This window comes from Peromyscus leucopus, chromosome 12 (assembly GCF_004664715.2).
Source record: "Peromyscus leucopus breed LL Stock chromosome 12, UCI_PerLeu_2.1, whole genome shotgun sequence".
Lineage (NCBI taxonomy): Eukaryota > Metazoa > Chordata > Mammalia > Rodentia > Cricetidae > Peromyscus > Peromyscus leucopus.
The window spans coordinates 30,802,975-30,823,475 of record NC_051073.1 but is presented as its reverse complement, the minus strand read 5'-3'; the positions used below and the strand labels follow the sequence as shown (position 1 = coordinate 30,823,475).

Sequence of the window (20,501 nt, the reverse complement as noted above, 5' to 3'; positions counted from 1 at the left end):
TCAAGACAAATGGTCCTCAGTTGTTTAAGAAAGAAGGCTGAGCAAGCCATGAATAACAAGCCAGTATGCAACATTCTTCCACAGCTTCTCCTTCAGTTCCTGCCTTCTGGTTCCTGCATGCTTTGACTTCGAGCAATAATGTCTATCAATAATGCAATGTAACCTATAAAGTATAGTAAACCATACCTCCCCAAGTTGTCTTTAGTCATGATGTTTTATCACTGCAATAGAAACTCTAAGTAAGATATTCCTCAAAGTTATGACGTTTTATATCACACATTTACAAAGATGTGTAAAAATATTGGAGCTCCATGCTTGTTGATTGTCCCTCATTTGCCACTAAAATCATTGGTCAATCTGTCAACAATTAGGTTTAAAGTATTGCAGTCAATGATGCAAGGAATAGAAGACATAAAATCCATGATCCTTGACTGCATAATTAGTTATGAAATATGTATATGAATATTTCACTAGCACTCTGGGCAGCAAGCAGTTTTTAAGTGAGCAATAATAACTATATCTGAGGGTGGTGTTGAAAGCCACACAGAAACACTTAAGTTCATTGCTACTAAGCTTATGTGATTCTTTGTCTCTTTCTGCTCTTTTTAAATTTTTCTAGGATCTATAGTCTGGGTCCTTCCTCGTACCGCAACCTAGATGAATTTCTCATCATCCTCTATCACTTATTGACTCCTTTGTGTCTGACATCCATGACTCATAACTTGACTGAGAATAAGAAACATCTAGGGGATAGTTTTTGTATCTTCTTAACACATATCTGTTTATGCTTCTAGCAGTATGTGCTGCTTAATTCTTCATGGAAATACTAAAATGAATGAAGTCCTTGTGTCCTTTCCCAGGTTCAGTTTTTCTTATGTTCTACTTTCTCTGCTGGTTAAATCAAGGATATTACTCCAATAATTAACACTTTTCATCCTTGCAGTACTACACTTCCTTGCAATTGGGTCTACTCTATCAGTTTACAATCACATCTTACATTTTCCTTTTAGTAATCCTTTTCCTGACTTTAATTCCCTTCTAAGTGAATGTATAGTTTTTCTGTCACTCTCTCTCTCCTTTGTCACAAAACTCTGAAAAATAGTTACTAACCACTCATTCCAAAGTGAGCCCATTCCCATTCTTTTAACATCAATCCAATGAATCTCTTTCCACTTCCTACTTTTTCTGCATTGTCCATTTCCTAGACTTTCCAAATAATTTTTACCACTTCCTCTTACGCAAGATCCTATCTCACTCCATAAATCAGTACCTGACAGTTACGCTCTTTTGACCAAGTCCCATCTTGTCCTGCACTAATAATGAATTCATTGATGCACATTGTCTGCTAGACTTTATGAAATATATACAGTGGGAAATTCAGTCCCAATGTTCCCACTACTGAGAAGCAAGCAGACAGCCCAGAAAGGCTAGGTTGGTTCTGTGTATCTGGCCCTGGGATAGGTCATAGACACTGTGGTCAAGAGGCTTTAACCTGAAAGGAGTTTCTTCTCAATGAACAGGTGCCATTAAAGTTACCTTGCCATCTGTTGACCCATAATCAATACCACTCTATAAGAAAGGTATTCTTTCATGGTACACAAAAGAAACTGAAGTCTTGAAGGTGACATCAGCAGCTTTTGTGCTGATGAACTTGAAGGTTGATAGCAGTGATCTTTCCTCCGTGATTGAAGCATTTATTTTTACTAGATATTTGGCATTTGTGATTTCTGATTTTCTCCAAATGCACTAGGTGTTCTTGGAAATGCCCTAAAGTCATAGCATAAAAGTAATTATAGTCCAGTGGTGATGGCACATGCCTTTAATCTCTGCACTCAGGAAGCAGAGGCAGGAGGATTTTTGTGAATTATAGGCCAGCCTTGTGTACATAGTGAGTTCCAAAAGAATCAGGGCTAATAAAGAATTCATCTATCAAAACAATAACAACAACAAAGTGTAATTACAAATACTTCTTTAATGTCCCACAAGAATTTTCTTATTATATCAACTGTAATTATGAAAGCCTGTTCTGGGAGCATTTTTCATAAAAATGTTTATCCTTCTCCAATTATTCAACAAAATGGACATACTGATAGAGATTAAATTCTACAAGAAATTTCAAAAAGGATTATTCAGTTATCCTGAGACAGAGAAGAGCTACAGGCAGAAATATAGCCTTCTCTCATAGGTAGGACATTCAACTACTCTAACCCTGTTGGATAAAAAGCAAGTAGCCACTAAACATAGATATGCTATAACACAATGCATACAAGGTCATTCTATAGACATAGATTTTAAATTTTCTTAGACTTATTTATGTATGCTTTTCAGACAGAGCCTCACTCTGTAGCTCTGGCTGGACTGGAACTCAAGAGAAATCTACCTCCTTCTACATCCTAAGGGCTGGGATTGGACGCATGTGCCACGTGGGTTCTGAAATCAAATATAACTCCTTTCTAAGAACAGCAAATTCCCTTAACCACTGAGCCATCTCCCTAGCCTCATCACTATAGAATTAAGAGCTACATGAAATTACAAAGAAAGGTGAGGAAAAATAAGGAGACCTCAGAAAATGCATAAGGTCTCTTAACAAGTTAGCAAGGCCTTGGTGTATAGATTATATACTGAACATTAATGCTTCCCTTGTTGTCCTTATTTAACTCACTTTTCTTTATCCCTCTCCCACGGGCTCCTCTTCTACAGACTTGCTTGTCTGACTCTATAATGTGCCACTGTCTCACGTGGCCACAGGGGTCCAGCGCCCTTACAAAATGAAAGCAAATTTCTCCTGGAAGGGAGCCAACTGGCAGCTGACAGAGTAGGATTTTTGTTAAGTTGCAGCCAAAAGTCAACTTGGAAATATGAGACCAGACTGTAGACAGACCAGTAGGTGGACTTTGGTGAGCAAAAAGGCAACACATGGCTTACTCTATATGAAGATTATCGGTGAGGCTTTCCTTATTTATATGTTGTGCATATTCTTATTAGCTGTCTTGGAATATGTATATTGAAAAGCCCACAAAACAGGGATATTTTGTACTGTATCAGTTTGAGGACATAAGACCAAGGTGTTACTTATTTCTAGAAATTACGTCGTTATGCATCTCAAACCATAGAAGGTAGTTCTTCTGTGGAACAAGATTAAAATTCAAATGCAAGGACTGCTCAAATATATTATATGGCTACTTGCATTATCTTTTTTTTTATTTTACAAAACAATTATACTGATCATTAAAGTACTCCATAATAATTCCATTAAGTGATGAATACATGTAATTATTTGTAGTATGAATCTTAGAGAGTCTTATTAATGAAATCAAACCTGTGAGTCAGGTATTGGAGTGAAACTGGAAGATCAGAGATACAGAACAAGCCACAGCTACCTCACCTTGCCAGATCCTCAGCTGGACTTGTTTCCTCAGACTGGAGGCCTCTGAGTCCTCATCCAGAATTGGTCTCAGCTGAACTGCTGCTCGAAAGCCTGAAGCTTAACTAACTAAAAGCTTAACCAGCCAAATGCTTGTAGTTTCTGGTCCTCACGCCTTATATACCTTTCTGCTTTCTAACACCACTCCCTGGGATTAAAGGCTTGCTTTCTGGGATTAAAGGCATGATGAGTCACCATGCCTGCCTGTATCCTTGAACACATGGATATCTGCCTCTGGAGTGTTAAGATTAAAGGCATGTGCTACCACTGCCTAAACTCTGTTTAATATTGTGTCTGTTCTGTCTCTGACCCCAGATAAGTTTATTAGAGTACACAGTATTTGGGGGACTACAATACCACAATTATTTATTATTAAAGTATGAAAAAATAAGAAAGTGATGTAGTCATACGTGAGAATAGAGTTTATTGCTAGAATGGCCTTTGTATTTTTTTTTAAGTGAAGTTAATCTCTTCACTTGGAAGTTGTTGAAATGTTCTAAATTGAGTTAATACTGGAGCTAGTGGAGGGTCTAAATTGAAAGAACATGTTTTGTTCCGTACTTATCCAACTTGTTTTGGTTATTGCTTTAAAAATTAAGTTTTATAAGTGATCATTATATCCATGAAGAAAAGTATATTATAAAATGGTTTGTCTGCCTAGGATGTTTAACATTATGTTCTGAGTACAGGACAGTTGAAACACGCATAAATTCAAGTCATGCAATCAACAACTGCCTCAGCTTTACATGACATCAAATATATCACTGAAGAAAAAAGAGAGAGGGAGGGAGCTTTGGATGAGTTTGAATTTATGAGTAAAAATATAAGAACTGAAGTTTATTTTTGACACATGATTCATTTTAATTAGTATTACATGGCTTTCTAAAAACCCAAACTCAAAAACACACCTCAAAAGAAAATATAATACTACTTTTACAATATGCATGGATGCTTTTCTCTATATGTACTTACATAAAAGTAAGTTTTCTAGCTGAAATTACCATACGATTTCTTTATAGGAATTGCTACAAAAGTTCCTTAAGGCTTAAATTGAATTCAACAAATATATACTCATACCATAAATCACTTAAAATATATAAGAATAATTTCAGTTTTTGAGATTATAATATAATTACATCATTTATCCCTTAACTTTCCTCCTCCCAGACTCTGTCATGCATTCCTCCATGTTCTTTCTCAAATTCATGGCATCCTCTTTCACTTATTATTATTACACACACACACTCACACATATATAAGCACACACATACACACACATTCACCTAAACACATAAGTATAACTTATTCAGTCCACAAAATGTTACTTGTTCAGATATGCTAATATGGATAGAAAAAGTCCAGGAGATCTTACCCTACCTAACAAACTATAGGCAACCAAAGAATGCTGAGAGTGTGAGAAATTTTTTCCTGATGGAATAGTACACCAATTGGTTAACCAATTCCTAATGTTTAGCCCTGAAAACGTACATAAAGCATAATTTAAACACAAGATAATGTGGAGAGTTAGGGGTGACTTAAGGAGTCTAGCGTTTTATGTTCTTATTTCCACTGGTACTCTAGATTAGCTCACTATATCATTGTCCTTCTCTCATTTGCATGGCATTAAAATCTATCCAGTTCTAAGAAAGGAAAATTAAAAGAGCTTCAAGAAATTTAAATGGCTGCAAAACTGAAGTAAACACTAATTACAATACAGCTGTTCAAAGACAAGAGGACAATTAGAACATCAAAATAGTGACTACTTAAAGACTATTTTAATAATCACTACATATTTGACAAACTAGCATAACCTGTGTACTGCCTGGTGATAATGTTAAGACATTAAATCGGAAAAAGTGTATCATATCAATGAAACTAATTGAAAGTGAAGTGATGGAAAATTTTAATTAACTTTGTGAACTGTCTTTGTCTCTGTCAATTACCTCAATTATACCATAGAAACATTGGACAAAAATCTGTATTCAAATTCTGACCAGACTGATGTGAAACAATTCCTTAGTGGATAAGAGGTAAATCATTGCACTTATATAAAAAATAATGATATAGAATAAAGTGATAGTGGTTGAAAATAAATGAAGGGAGAAATATGTACAGCTACTAGGGGAATCACAGAGACATATTGAAATAAGCCCAGGAGCATCTGCTGGTACAAGAACGTTAATCAGCTGTGTGGAGAATCAGCTCCCTCCTTTTATATTGTTGACTCAAAAAATAGTCATAATGCACGTATATAATAATTAAATTCATACATATTTGTCACTCTAGTTACCAATTTCTCAAATGAGTGATGGTCACGTAAATGTCTGGCTAAAAGCAAAAATATCAACATATTTATAATATATAATATGATTTCTTCCTTTTTGCCTTTTCTATGATATGCAATTAAATATAGAATACATTTAGAAGTAACTTTCTAAAATCAGTTGGAATATATGTGTGTGTACTTAAATATTCAAAATGGTTAAACATCCATTTTACAAATAGTTTTTGAGTTGTTCAAATAGTTTTGAGTGTTTATTATTCCAAGTAAAGCTATGGAATTAACTAAATAGTCATTTATTTTAGTATTTTAAAAGCTTCTACAATGATTATACAAGTGTGGTAGTTTGTATGTAATTGGCCCCCATAATCTCATAGGGAGTAGCATTACTAGAAGGTGTAGGTTTGTTGGAATAGGGGCAGACATTTTTGGGGAAGTGTGTTTTTGTGTGGGTGGGCTTTGAGGTCTCATATAGCCTCAAGGTACTGTCTCTCATGGGAGACAACTTCCTGTCGCCTCCAAGATGTAGGACTCTCAGCTACAACTACAGCACCACATCTGCCTGCATTCCACCATGTCCAACCATGATGATAATGGACTGAACCTCTGAACTGTAAGCAAACCACCCCAATGAAATGTTTACCTTTGTAAGAGTTGTCATGGTCATTGGTGTCCCTTAACAGAAATAGAAAGCCTAACTAATGCAATAATATACCCTGTACACATATTACAGGCATCCAATGTGAATGAGACATTATTCTAGGCATGATTGATATGCATGGAAAGGAATCAGCTAAAAAAAAAACCTGTGATTATATATTATTTTTCAATCTAAAGAAAGATCTTACCCTCTGGTCTATGGACAACATATATTTTATATACTTCTTTAGAATTGCTCCAAGTTTTAAGCAAAAAAGGCTATATGAATACTAATATCTATGTTTGTTGAGGGGCTATTTTGAGAATTTTCTTGTATTTGCTGAATGTTATCTCATCCAATGACCTCATAATTGAGGAAATGCTAGCCAAACTTGAATTATTAAAAGTCTCAACATTAACATCTGATTTGGTTTAAAAAATCCTTTTAGTAGCATATACTGATTACTAGTGATGAATGAATGAAATAAAAACAGACACATGATTCATGTAGATGAAGACCTACAAAATATATGTGCTTAAACTTTGGCAAAGGATATAGCAACATTCCAAAGAAATGGTTTACCTAGTTTTATGCTTCTTATTTTGACAAAAATAATCTTAGATAGGTTAAAAGAGCCCTGTTGAAAGTGAATGTGAAAGTTTTATAATACTAGTTGAAACATGAAGCTTTCTAAATCTCTTTATGCCTTCTGGTTACAGGCTTCCTCTCTGCTATAATCTGACATGCGAATGGAACTGTAACTCTCCAAATGTTTTCTCTGTATGAACAAATTTATTCCCCTCTTTGCCTCTTCTATCATTTTATAATTAATGTACACCATGTATTATTAAAATGTAGCTATGCTTGTGTGTGTAAACATGCTTTACTAACACTTATTATTACATTGAGAATGATATAAGTGTATAGAAAAGGGGTTAAAAGAGTCATATCCTCCACTGTTAGCAAATGGATGTGAACTAAAGGTAAAAATACTAGTTCTACAATGGTGATCAATTGTAAAATAGCTAAACGGAGATTCATTTTCACATTTCTATTTACTGTTTCCATAGTTTCTTAGCTACTTTCCAGTTACCTAAGCAGGGTCTAAGGACTTTCTGAATAAATCTTTTAAAAATCACATGTATTTATAAAAGACCTATTCTTGAAATGATACTAAATATTTGAGATGGCACCTCCATATACAGTTGTGAACATAATTATTTACTCATTCTCCTTCTGAGCAAGTAATATGCAAGGTCAGCAACTGTAGAGCTTGAAGAACTGTTATACCATGTAGGAAAGGCAATGGCATACTGAGCTATCTAAGTGTGACACCAAATGTGGTGGTTTGAATGGGAATGGCCCATGTAGGCTCATACATTTGAATGTTTGGATTCTAGTTAATAGAACCGTGTGGGAAAGAATAGGAAGTGGGGCCTTATTGGGGGAAGTGAGTCACTAGGGGTGGATTTTGAGGTTTCAAAATCTCCAGCATGAATCAATGTGTCTATTTCTCTTCCTTTCTTTTTCTCCCTCCCTCTCTGCCACCTGCTCTCTCTCTCTCTCTCTCTCTCTCTCTCTCTCTCTCTCTCTCTCTCTCTCTCTCTCTCTGTGTGTGTGTGTGTGTGTGTGTGTGTGTCCGTGTGTGTATCTCCGTGTATGTGTCTCCCTCTGCCTGCCCCCTGCAGATCAGGATGGAAAGTTCTCAGCTACTTCTCCAGTGCCATTCCTGACCATTTCCAGCTATGATGCCCATGGACTAACCCACTGAAACTTTAAGCAAGCCCCCAAATAATGCTTTCACTCATAAGAGATACCATGGTCATGGTGTCTCTTCCCAGAAATAGAACTGTAATAACTAAGACACTGAATAAAATTTGTCTCTCAGGTGTTAAAGTTGATGACAGAGAACAACATATTATAGTCTAGCCTAGGACGAGGTCCTATAGCCAATTAGGGATACATATAAAAGAATAGAGTACTGAACTTGACACTTCACATTTCTAACACATGAGAGTAGACAGTTTCAACACGATGTAGAACATACTTCAGATGTAGTGAAATAAAGGACAAGAATTCTGGTCTACTTTCTAATATATTTTCTTGAACCTCTCCTCAAAATCAACTACTCAAAATGATTTTTTATTGCATTCTTTGATACTTTAATATTTTTCTTTCAAGGTCAGTGTGCAATATTTTATTCATAAAATTAAATAAACTCTGTTTTGATGGCATTCATTAAATTTTATTCATAATACTTTTAATTATTTATTTTTAGCATGAGAAAAAAATATATATATATATAATTTTGAATCTTTCCATAGGGAAACTGAGGCAGGAAGGGGGCCATAAGGTTAAGACTAACTAGACACAAAGTAAATTCTGTTCCAGCCAGGGCTCCATCAGTGGAACACTGATTCAAAGAGTTCATTTCAAACAATATTTACTATTCTTTCATAAAATATTTAATGTTTGTTTCAAAATCTAATATGTAGAAAGTAATATTTTTGAAAACTGTATTTGCTACTTAGAAGTTTCTGTAATGTTATTACTTTATCTCAAATAAAGACAGCTGTTTAAATTAATTTTAAATGCAGCTGTTTGTAACTGCTTCAACAGTTCTGCCATTTTCAAAACTGATTGGTATTTTATATGCTTTGCTTGAGATAATCTAAAACATGTATGAACATTGGAATTATTTAACATCAGTGAAGAATGACTTATAATTTTAATTATCTAAAAACTAAAATTTTAATATATCCAAAAATGTTATATCTGAGTATATCTTATAAAGTTCCTTCTAGCAGAAAGATTGAGAACATTGTGCTTGTTATGACTATTTTTGAAACATAAATTCTCAAAAATACACCCAACTCTAAGTGCATTCATGTGTCATTTTTTGAGCAAAGGTTTAATGTCAGCAAGTTAAATACCCATTCCATAAGGGTGGAGTAAAGGGCCATTGTAGCTCTCTCAGATTTTTGTGCCAAGATTTGCTAGGAACACTTTAGGTTCTGTTCCTTGTTTCGTGGCTGCACACTTCCCAAGAGCTGTTGGACAGTGAGAATTGTAGACAGCAAAATTCCACTTCTTCTATAGCAGTTCCTAGTTCTGTTATACTTGATTTCTATAGAATCACAGTGGCTGTGGTAGACTGAATTCCTTTGTTTATACCGAGTATGCCTTCTCTTAATGAACTTCAGCCTCGGACTTTCTGTGTATCTTAATACATAAGAATTTAAATCATAGTTATGATACCTTGAATGCTATTTATATCTAGGCATTGAAAAACATCCTGGATACAACTGACACCAAAGACTAAAGATTGACACTGATGTATTAGAAACAGTTCTTCTAAAGGTGCATTTAGAGGATGAGGAAATGACTTGGTTTGTAAAGTGATTGCTGAACAAACAGGAGCGATTGAGATAGGATCCCTAGCACCCATATAAACATCAAAGAAGTTTGGTTAATATGTATGATTCTATACATGGGTAGTGTGGTGATATATTGTGTCCGCCAAAATATTGTGCACCCTAATAAACTTATCAGGGGTCAGAGAACAGAACAGCCAATAGATATAGAGGCCAGAAAATGGTGGCACACACGCCTTTAATCCTATCACTTGGGAGGCAGAGATCCATGCGGATCTCTGTGAGTTTAAAGCCACACTGAAAATAGCCAGGCATGGTGACTCACACCTTTAATCCCAGGAAGAGATGGCAGAAAGGTATAGAAGGCATGAGGACCAGGAACTAGAGCTGGTTAAGCTTTCAGGCTTTCGAGAAGCAGTTCATTTGAGATCTGTTTGGATGAGGACTCAGAGGCTTCCAGGCTGAGGAAACAGGATCAGCTGAGGAATTGGCAAGGTGAGGAAGCTGTGGCTCGTTCTGCTTCTCTGATCTTCCAGGGTTGACCCCAGTACCTGGCTCCCAGATTTGTTTTTATTAATAAGACTCTCAGATTCATGCTACAGTGTAGCTGTTTTTTGATGGTTGCTGGCATGCCATCCCAGTAAACTGGATGAAGCTCCAGTGAGAAACTCTTAAAACATGAGGTGAAAAGTGGATGATTGGGGAACATCTCTGATATTGAAGTACAAGTGTGTACTCACATAAAACACACACACACACACACACACACACACACACACACACACAAAGATAGTAAACTTAGATGTTGTTTACCTAAAGATGTAGAGTAATTGTCTCTTGGTTAATAAAAATAGAATATTGTTTAACAAAAACTATCTGTTACAAATTAACAAAATAATATCGTCAGTTTAAAAAACTTTCAGATATGTGCTTCTCTCCTGCCCCAACTTAAGGCTGTGACTGGAGTAGAGTCAAATTCCCCTCCCCCATTATTTAAACTGCATAAACTATAATTTTAGGAAATCAAGCAAAGAGCTAATCAAGTTTTGATTTGCTAATTACTTCTCAATTTGATTAAAGCTGGCAGCTAATCATCTGTGGAAGTTTAAAGTCAATCTTTCACTCACATTTGCAAATCAGGACTTCAATGAAGAACAGAATTGGAAATATAGCATAAAAGTTCTTTGTGTGATAACAAATAATTAATTTCTGCTTGTTGCTACAATTTTAACAATAAGGGAATTTTTTTGTCTGGGATACTCAACAAGCTGAATAATGCATGTGTTACTATCATCTTATCCTAGAGGACAGACAGCAAGCCAAATTTATAGTGTTGTGAAAGAGCCCACATTAAGCCAAGAAAGAGTCCGTGCTACATTAAACAAGAACAATATAATTCAAGATCACAGTTCCATTTTTCTGGTCAACAGTAGCTTGCAGTGGAAATCTCTGCCAAGAAATAGAACCATGAATGATCAATGTAATTATTTTTACAATTAAAGCCAAATTTTACAACGTATTTAAGTATTATTAATGTACTTCAGACAAAATCTCCTTGAAAACTGTACTACAGTAAAGAAAAGTAATGCTGCAGCTATTGAAATTCAATGACAAAGAACTTTAGGATAAAGCATAAGGAGAAGAAACTGAGTCTGAAGTGTTGGCACTAATTTCAGGAAAAACATCTTTCATAGTCACTTCCAAATGCTATATTTAAATAGTACCCTAAAAAAGATCCATCTATCTTTGTCATTTTCTGTTCCTTTCAAAATAATACAACTTGAATATTACTAAAATACCCCGCATCAAGTAATGACTTGTTTTCTTTGAGGTATTTCTTCATTATTACTGCCTCATTAATACAATTTCTATGCAGTGTCTTCACAGGTGATGTCATATGAAAGTTCAGGTGATTATCATAGAACATGTTGTCTGGGCAAGCAATAGAAAATTGTCATGAAATTGTAACCAACATAATATATCTTTATTTTCATTTTTCATCTAATTACATTCAAAATCATCCACAATCATTTTCCAAAGACTATTTAAAATTTTTCATCTTCCTCTCTTCTGTAAGCTTAACATTTTTGGATTATTTCCATTTAAATTTGTTTCCTATTGTCATATTTACACTACGCAATTCATTTGATATGCCTGCCAGTTTCTAACTTTAGCATTAAGCCAGGTAAAAATTATAGCTTTATCATTTCAAATTCCAGGAATTTTTTAACATTTCCATAAATGACCTTGTAAATATAAATTATAAAATTAATATGAGAACATCAAATTTCAATTTAAATCATTAAGTACATATACACATGCCTATAATAGCATTTTTTACTTTATTTTACAATTACTTATTTTGTGGGAAGTAACGTGTGCCAAGCAGCACAAGTAGAGATCAGAGAACAATTTTCAGAAGCCATTTTCTTCCTTCTATCTTGTGAGTTTGTGTGATCCAACTGAGTGGCTGGGCATGGTTGCAATCTCGTTTACCTCCGGAGCCCTCTCCTCAGTCTTTATGTTATACAGCTTTCAAAACAGTTTTGGACTTGTTTCTTTCAAAGTTACATGTGTAAACAGAGAATTCTAGAAAATTTATTATATAGTTTTGGTCAATAAGTCTACTTTTGGCATTTGCAAAGGTGAGTAACTTTAAATGTGTGTGTGTTTATATTCAAGATGATTGGTTTCATATAAAACACAGAGATCATGTGATATACATATGTGTGACTTATGCATGCACAAGAAGATAATTGCAATAGCAATGAAAATCTATTTTGCAGTTCATAATATATCCATTTATAGGATGCAATGGATTGAAAAACTGGCCAAAATATATGAACATGGAATATAACCACTATCTTTCTTTTACAATCACGTTTATGCACAGGATGTCAGAGATAATTCTTCTGAGAAGTATAAATTGTGACCAGAAATTTGTGCAATCATACCCATGGTTACTTCAAAGATACAGAAAAGAAAAAAAAAAAAAAAAAAAGAAAATCATTTTAGAAGCCAAGGAGTGCTCAGTCTGTAAAGTGCTTGCCTCCTAAGCGTAGACTTTGTTGGAATTGGGATCCTCGAATATTTAAACAAAATAGCTCACTGGCAATGCTCGGAACCCGGACTGTTGAGGCAAAGAAAAAAGGGCTCCATGGGCTCACGAATCCTGCAGTTGATGCAATCAGCAAGCTCCAGCTTCAGTGAGAAACTCAATTTCAAAAAGAAAAGAAAGAGGAGAGCAATAGGGTAAATGCAGGTTACAGGAATCAACACCACTTGATTTGAAAACCCCAGACACTGGAGGCAGAGGCAGACGGTTCTCTGTGAGTTCAAGGCTAGCATGATCCAAAAAGCAAGTTCTGGGACAACCAGGGCTGTTACACAGAGAAACGTCTCAAAATTCAAAGCAAAACAACAACAACAAAATAAACAGACAACAACCCTCCCCCGCAAATACTGTCATTGTGTTATCTTCAGCAGGCTTGTTGACACAGTAGCATGGCAACCACAGGGAAAGATGTTAACCTAACGTGTAAATTTAAAGTTAAGTGAAACTTCAAAATTCTATTTTCTTTCATTTCCAAATTTATAACTAAGAAACAAGTAAATAATATTACACAACCATAAATATTTTTCAATGAGAAACATGGTGCTTAATCAGAATTTTGGAATTCAAAGAACAGGGAATTTCAAATATGTATGTTGTCCCTGTCTTTGAATATTATGTAGGTGTTGTCAATAGATTTGAAGAAAAGCATACATACTTGACAATATTTACTATATCGAGTTTCTAAGGTTCCACACTAAGTGTCTATGCATTCCAGGGCATTAAAATAGCCTTCAAATAAAAACAAAACCCAAGATATTTTATTTTCTATTGGTTTTGATCCAAAATGATATGATAGCTCTCATTAAATTTCCATATAAACAGTGCATTATATTTTCAAGACATGTAATTTTGAGCCAGCCTTCTATGAAGATAAAGTCTTCTTCCTACTGTGATTCTAAATAAATTGACTGTGAACTTGGGGCTTATTATAAACACTGGAAATTTTCCAAATTACTCACAAAAGCATACCATAATGAGAATAATGAAATCAAGACATTTACCTCATGGGACTCTCTGAATATGTTACTGTCATGACGGCAGTCTAAATTTAGCTTTTCATAATTTATGCACTCTGACTGGAGTTTCAAACCATATGGTGACAAGAGGGTTTGCCATACACTAAGGAACTCGTGAAATGGCTTTGTATATTTCAGTCACCACAAACCTCTTCCCATAAAGTGACTGGGCTCAAAACAGTACACCCAATGATACATTATTCTGACTTTGGTACTCCTGTTTATTTACTTATTCATATATGAAGTCAACTAATAGATTTAGAGAGAAAAAAAAAAAGGAAAAAAAAAACATAACCAGGTCTATAGCATGAATTTTCAAGTCTGTCATAACATTAAAAAAAAATTCCATGTCCTTACCACTATGTGGGTTTATGGAACACACTAATAAAATAAAAACATGGATTCTAGAAGGTTGAAATACCATCATTATTTACCATGTATATTTAAATAGACAACATTTTAGAAGAGTTATGAACACTTATCTGTACTAGTTGTTCAAAAATCATTTATTTGTATCTATTGCTAGTTCATGTATACATATGTACATATTTGTTTATTTTTATTAAAGTTGAATGATGTAGAATTGTATTGTTTTAAAACATTTAAGTTACTTATATTACAGAGCCACTTGATGTTTTTCAAATCTGTTGAAATATTTTTAATACTCTAATGAAAGTATTTCCTCTTCTCTTTTGATCCACTGGAATAATAGTGTTAGTGCTAATTCTATCACATGGGAATGCCTTTGTTTTTTTTTTTAAGCATTTTTTGGGGATCGTCTCTGAGCTGGCTGCTCTCCAAGGTGCAGCATCCCAGGATGATATAAAATCTGTTGTATAGGCTAGGAAGAACCAGAGGGGGTTGGGGTGCTTCAGAGTGAGATGAAGACAGCCTTTCAGTCTGAGGCCTGAAGCAAAGAGACTAGGCAATTGTTGGAGAAGAATAATGTTGGCTATTCAGAGAACAGAAGGGATGAAAGTGTTCACAGTGATTTGGAGTTTGGCGCTTTGAATAATGAAAAGAAAAAAGAGATCAAGTTGACAAGAATTTTCTATTTTAAACCACAAGCAAGTACAGAAAATGTAGTCAGTAAGATAGTGTGCCCACTTGTGCCTCAAATGTGTCAGAAGGGAGTTGGGATTTCTTTCAAGTGGTGGTAGAGAGCTATCAGAAGACTTTAAGCAGTAGATGTGCTTTAGATATTAAAAGACTTCTCTGACTTCTCTCTGTGGGGGTGGGGTTGTACATGAAAGAATTGTGATTAAAGATAAAAAACTAACACATTTAGAGATTTCAAAGAGTGATGATTAACTTTGTTTCTTAGAAAGTCTGTTATATACTGCACATACTGTATCAACTGATTTATTCTATAGTAAGCCTTTTCTTTACATTTTTTTCTTCTTATGATGCTGGGCTTAAAGTCCAGGACCCTACACTCAACCACCCAGCTATTAAGGAACCCTTAAAGTAATGCTTGAAAGAAATTATAGATTTCTACTTATAGTAGCACTTTGCAAGTTCTTTGCTGAGGCTACACGGGATTAATTTGCTTGCTCAATTATGTGCATTTTTATGAAGGTTATTGGCCATCATCTCAGACCTAAGTTGCTGTCCTCAGCTGAAACTTCAGGATATACAATTTAAAATGAGATAGCACGGTGCTTTTTATGCACATGAACTTTTGAGAAACATTGTTCCAAGGAGTCACATCTGCACAATCAGAATGCTAGTGCTCCAAAGGACAGCTTCCCGCAGATATGTAAATGTGATGAGAACGACAAGGAGAAGTCAGTGTGTACCATTAGAAAGATTTCTATGCAACAAGACTTGTGATTGAAGATTGGAAAGCATGAGTCAGATATAAATTAACCACAGGTGTTCTTAGGCTTTAGAAAAGATATGGGATAGGTGAAAGATATTAACCCAGAATTGAGACCCCTAAAGGAATGAATTTGTAGCGATTGCAAGTGCTGGTTTCCTATTCTAACATAATCCACACTCCCATAAGTAATATGAAATAAAACATGGTAGGAAAAAGTGTGTCACAAGAACCTGGAATATATCCAGATCATCTCACCTGTTTTCCTCTCCTTCCTCAGGATAATTCAGGTAATGAATCAAGCCCTATAGAGACTAGGCAGTAGGGACTCATGAATGGGGAGTGCTTGACATAAATAACTCACTTAAATGTCATAGCTGTTCTGGGAAACAGGTTCTTTCATTATTCCACTATTATATGTGACTACAAGAAAAGCTTAATGAAACAGTTATATAACCAATCTACTCACTTCTACTTTTGGAGTGCAAATATTAGGTCTGCTGTGAGCTGGTATACAATGGTGGCATATATATTAGCTAGTCTTAGAATAACCAACTTGTGTTCCATGTGTTTAGAAGTGTGCCTCAACAGGATTGTTTATGGACTCTGTGTCTACGTTCAATTACTGTAGTGTGTCTAATCCATTGTTTTTTGTTTGGTTGGTTAGTTTTAGTAATAATTTAATAATAAAATATCTCTAAGCTACCCCATATACCTAATCATTATAAGGCTATTAGTAGTAACTACTGGTTTCTTAGATTATTTATTATATATTTATTCTTAGCTGGTAATAATTTTTATTGACCTAGGTGTAAAATTTCATCCATGCAAACCTTGTTTGGAGTCTCACTGTTCAGTTCATTTCTCTGTTTGTTTTACTTTCATTGGTTTTCCTCTCCCTTGAATCAGTCTATATTCTGATTCTTTCTGGACACTTGACTCATTTTTTTTTTTTTTTTTTTTTTTTTTTTTGGTTACAAAATGGTGCTGATCTGCTGGAATGGAAACACGTTTCTCTGTTACCTATTGAATAGTAATTCCACTTCAACATCTTTTGGGCAATCAAAAAATTGCAATCAAAGTGTTCTCAAAGGAAATGCTACTTAAAAATTCATGTATAATTCTATAACCGGCTGTCTATTTAATATACTATCTGTTATTCACAGTGTTCACCAGAACTTAGAAGGTTAGTTATTATATGTGTTTGCCTTTGTTTTTATTAAAATAAACTGAAAAAATTTATTTAAAAATTTCCTGCTTTTCTGTCTAAAATGGAACATATTATTTCAAATCAACCCTTTCACTATGTTGTAATAATAATTAATATATTATTACATTACTTTAAGACATTAAAATTGTGGTGCAATTATATTATCATCTCAAAAAGGGAAATAATAATAAAAATAATTTTCTTGTACTTAACATATACATAATATCAGTATAGTTCATAAGTTAAAGTTAGAAAAATAAAATAAAGACCAAAACTAATTTGGACATATCTTTTAAAAAACTGTGTGGATTCAGTTGTGGTGTTTTTCCTTGTTGTCTTTAACTGCCACCTTGACACAGCACAGAGTTTCTTGAGAAAAGACCCTCCTCTGAGTAGATTAGATTGGCCTGTGGGGATTATCTTAACTGTCCACATGCTTAGAAGGGTCCTGTCCATTGTGGGTGCCATCATTCCTAACCCAGGACCTTGAAAGACAACTAGCTAAGTATGGGTCTGTGAGTGACAATCAAGCAGAATGTTTTTTTCTTCAACTTCCTGCTTGAGTTCCTGCTCTGAATCGAATCCTTAAGTGACACACCTTATCCTGTAAGCGGAACTATTTTTTTTTCCCTCCCCTAAGTTGTTTTTGGGTAGAGTGTTTTTCCAGGGCCACAGAACGGAACTAGGGTAATTCTCCTATAAAGCCATGCTTTGAGCTTTTACTGCTTCTTGTTCCAGGATTTGCGTAAATGGTTTACCTACATAGACATTGATGCATTTAACTCCTAACAAACAAATACATAGAGAAAATATTGGGGGAGGGAAAACAGACTATAAAAATGCTCCAATAATAGAGAATTCTCTGATCTGTAAATACAACTTTCAATCGTGTGTTACAAGTTAAGGTGTAGAAATCTTAGCTAGGTTTCAGGAATGAAATAGATGCCACTGTATTTTTGGCTCAGCAGTAAAACAGAAATAAAAAGAACATAAAAGCCTTGGCTGTGATTGATGTACCAACATGATGACTAAACAGACTTGCGAGTAACAGCTGTAAATAACATCAGTACTCCTGAAGCAGAGGCACCTTCCGCAAAGGCAGAATTATTGTGTAATTATATCCACTTTTCCAAGTTACAAACTATTCCCTGGCAGGGATCCACTTCTTCATTCATTACAATTCAATATAATTTGAGCTGCTAAGGTAAAGTGTCTCCCGGCAGGAGGCTGCAAATGAATCCTGCTGATGCTTTTATTACTACCGATTCATACTGTTCGGCCCCACACTCCAACAACTCCAGTGCTTGGGGAAGCATTTACAAGTGGTTATTTTGAAATAGATCAGAGAACCTCATCAGGATGAGAAAACGGAATATGGCAAGAGTCCTTCCAACATGCTGTGGGTTTGCTGTACCATTACCGGATTTGATTGTTCGCAGTTGTCCCATTTTCTAACCAGCTCATACTGTCAATGAAAAATTTAAAATTCACTTCAAAACAAATGAGAAATAAACTGTTGCTGAGATGACATTTTCTTTGCTGTGTGTTCCACATGTTGATATTTTATGTTTTTGGTTTGCTTTCTTCTATCATTGAGTTTGTATTTCATCTTCCATTTTATATATCCGATAAAACATAACAGGATGCATGACTTTTAGTCCATAAGAAAGTCATAGTAATTCTTATTTCTGAGTGTCTGCAGAAATTACAACTAACACACTATGTAGTATGTAGTTGGTCATTTTATAGTCTCAGGGTACAAAATACACAAGTGGCTAAATCACTGTGATTCAGATAGCACTGTTCTTTTCCCTTTTTTAGTGCTTAATTTTACATTTTTACCTAGCAATAAATTATTTCACTGTATTTATTTATAGATACTATTATGTGTGAGAATGTATACACACACACAGACACACACACACGTAGTTTGTGTATGTTTGGTTATAAACATATGTATGTAAAACCACATGTATGGTTGCAAATACACATCTATATATAAAGCCAAACATACCCCACATTTACATGTACACACAAATAAATAAACAAAACCAGAATCATAAAAGACAGAAACTTCACTGACTAATTGTAAATTAGTGCTCATTACTGTGTTTCCTTCTAGGGAACGTGAGATGCTTTTTGGAAGGTGAAATGCTTTTTGAAAGATAGAGAGAATGAGAAAGCCAGAGTGTGCAAGCAAGCATCATTAGTTTAGAATTGAGCTATAGTCAATAGGAACACCCCATTAGTGAATTTCCGAATATAAGGTTTCTAAACACAAAAATAATGAAGGAATAATTATTTAAAAAATGTCTTAAGGTTGATTTATTTTATTGCTATTGTTTCAGAAAGATAAAAAGATATGGCGTTTTACTAACGCTAATGGAGCAATTGTAATAAAATCCCTATATGCAGTTCAAAGCAAAGCTCCAGTTTGACTCCAGGGTCTGTGCAAACCATTTGAATGACCACGGCCTTTCACTCTGACAGTTAAATATTCATCTACCATAATGGGTTTCATTGCTGCCCTGTGTGATTGAAGCCCAGCTACACAGTGACATACTCTGCCAGCAGGCACTTTCAACTTCCACTTTATGTACACCTACCTGCTTTTAAGAAAAGAAAGGTTGAAAAATGTGCTGTCATTAACAATAGAATTCACAATGCTAAAGGTTAGGGGGGAAAATTATTCACTGTAATAATTACAACCCCTGCAGTTTACACATTTCATGGTAATAATTGATATTTTTCAATTATATACTAAATCACCTGCTGTCAATAGTAACTGACAGACTAATTACTGTTTTATTGACAGTATTTTAAGTCAGGTAAGACATAGGAAAGGATAACTAGAAATAGCTTCCATTACTTCTGAAGAATGACAAGACACAAGTCATTCAAGGATGTGTTCATTTTTTTTTTTTTGAGAAAAAGAAAGATAATTACCCTTCATGGGTGAGACATTTGATTTATTCTACTGAGATTCATTTCATTTCATTGTAAATTAAACTGTTTAATTTAATATTTCCAGCACTACCTGCAGCTCAACAGACATTAGTGATGACTAATAGTAAGTTGATAGATCAGCTATATTTATATTAAATGAGATGTTTGTAATTATTGTCATGAGGTGAGCTGTCACACTGATATTATTTAATCATTTTTTTCTTCCTTATGACCTTTCAGCTTAACTACAAAGCACAGTATATTTCTAAAACCCAAACGCATTGCACTGTGGAAATAATAGTCTACTCTTCAGTGTTTGCTCTAAGTCAATTAGCAATAAGTGATTATTTTCTGTGTGTATTAGAATCTGCAATGACAACGTTCATGCTTATGTAGCAGGAATCTTAGAGAGTCTTATTAATAAAATCAAACCTGTGAGCCAGGTATTGGGGTGAAGTAGAAGATCAGAGAGACAGAACAAGCCACAGCTACCTCACCTCACTGGATCCTCAGCTGGTCTTGTCTCCTCAGACTGGAGGCCTCTGAGTCCTCATCCAGAATGGGTCTCAGCTGAATTGCTGCTCGAAAGCCTGAATGCTTAACCAGCCAAATGCTTCTAGTCTCTGGTCCTCACACCTTATATACCTTTCTGCCTTCTACTACCACTACCTGGGAT

The 20,501-nt window shown here is 34.8% G+C and overlaps 1 protein-coding gene across 3 annotated transcripts in view; it reads right to left on the bottom strand.

The window, feature by feature from the left end:
- Positions 1-20,501, bottom strand: part of Cadm2 (cell adhesion molecule 2) — a 981,723-nt gene that overhangs the window by 375,113 nt on the left and 586,109 nt on the right. The gene's annotated exons all lie outside the window — the stretch shown is intronic.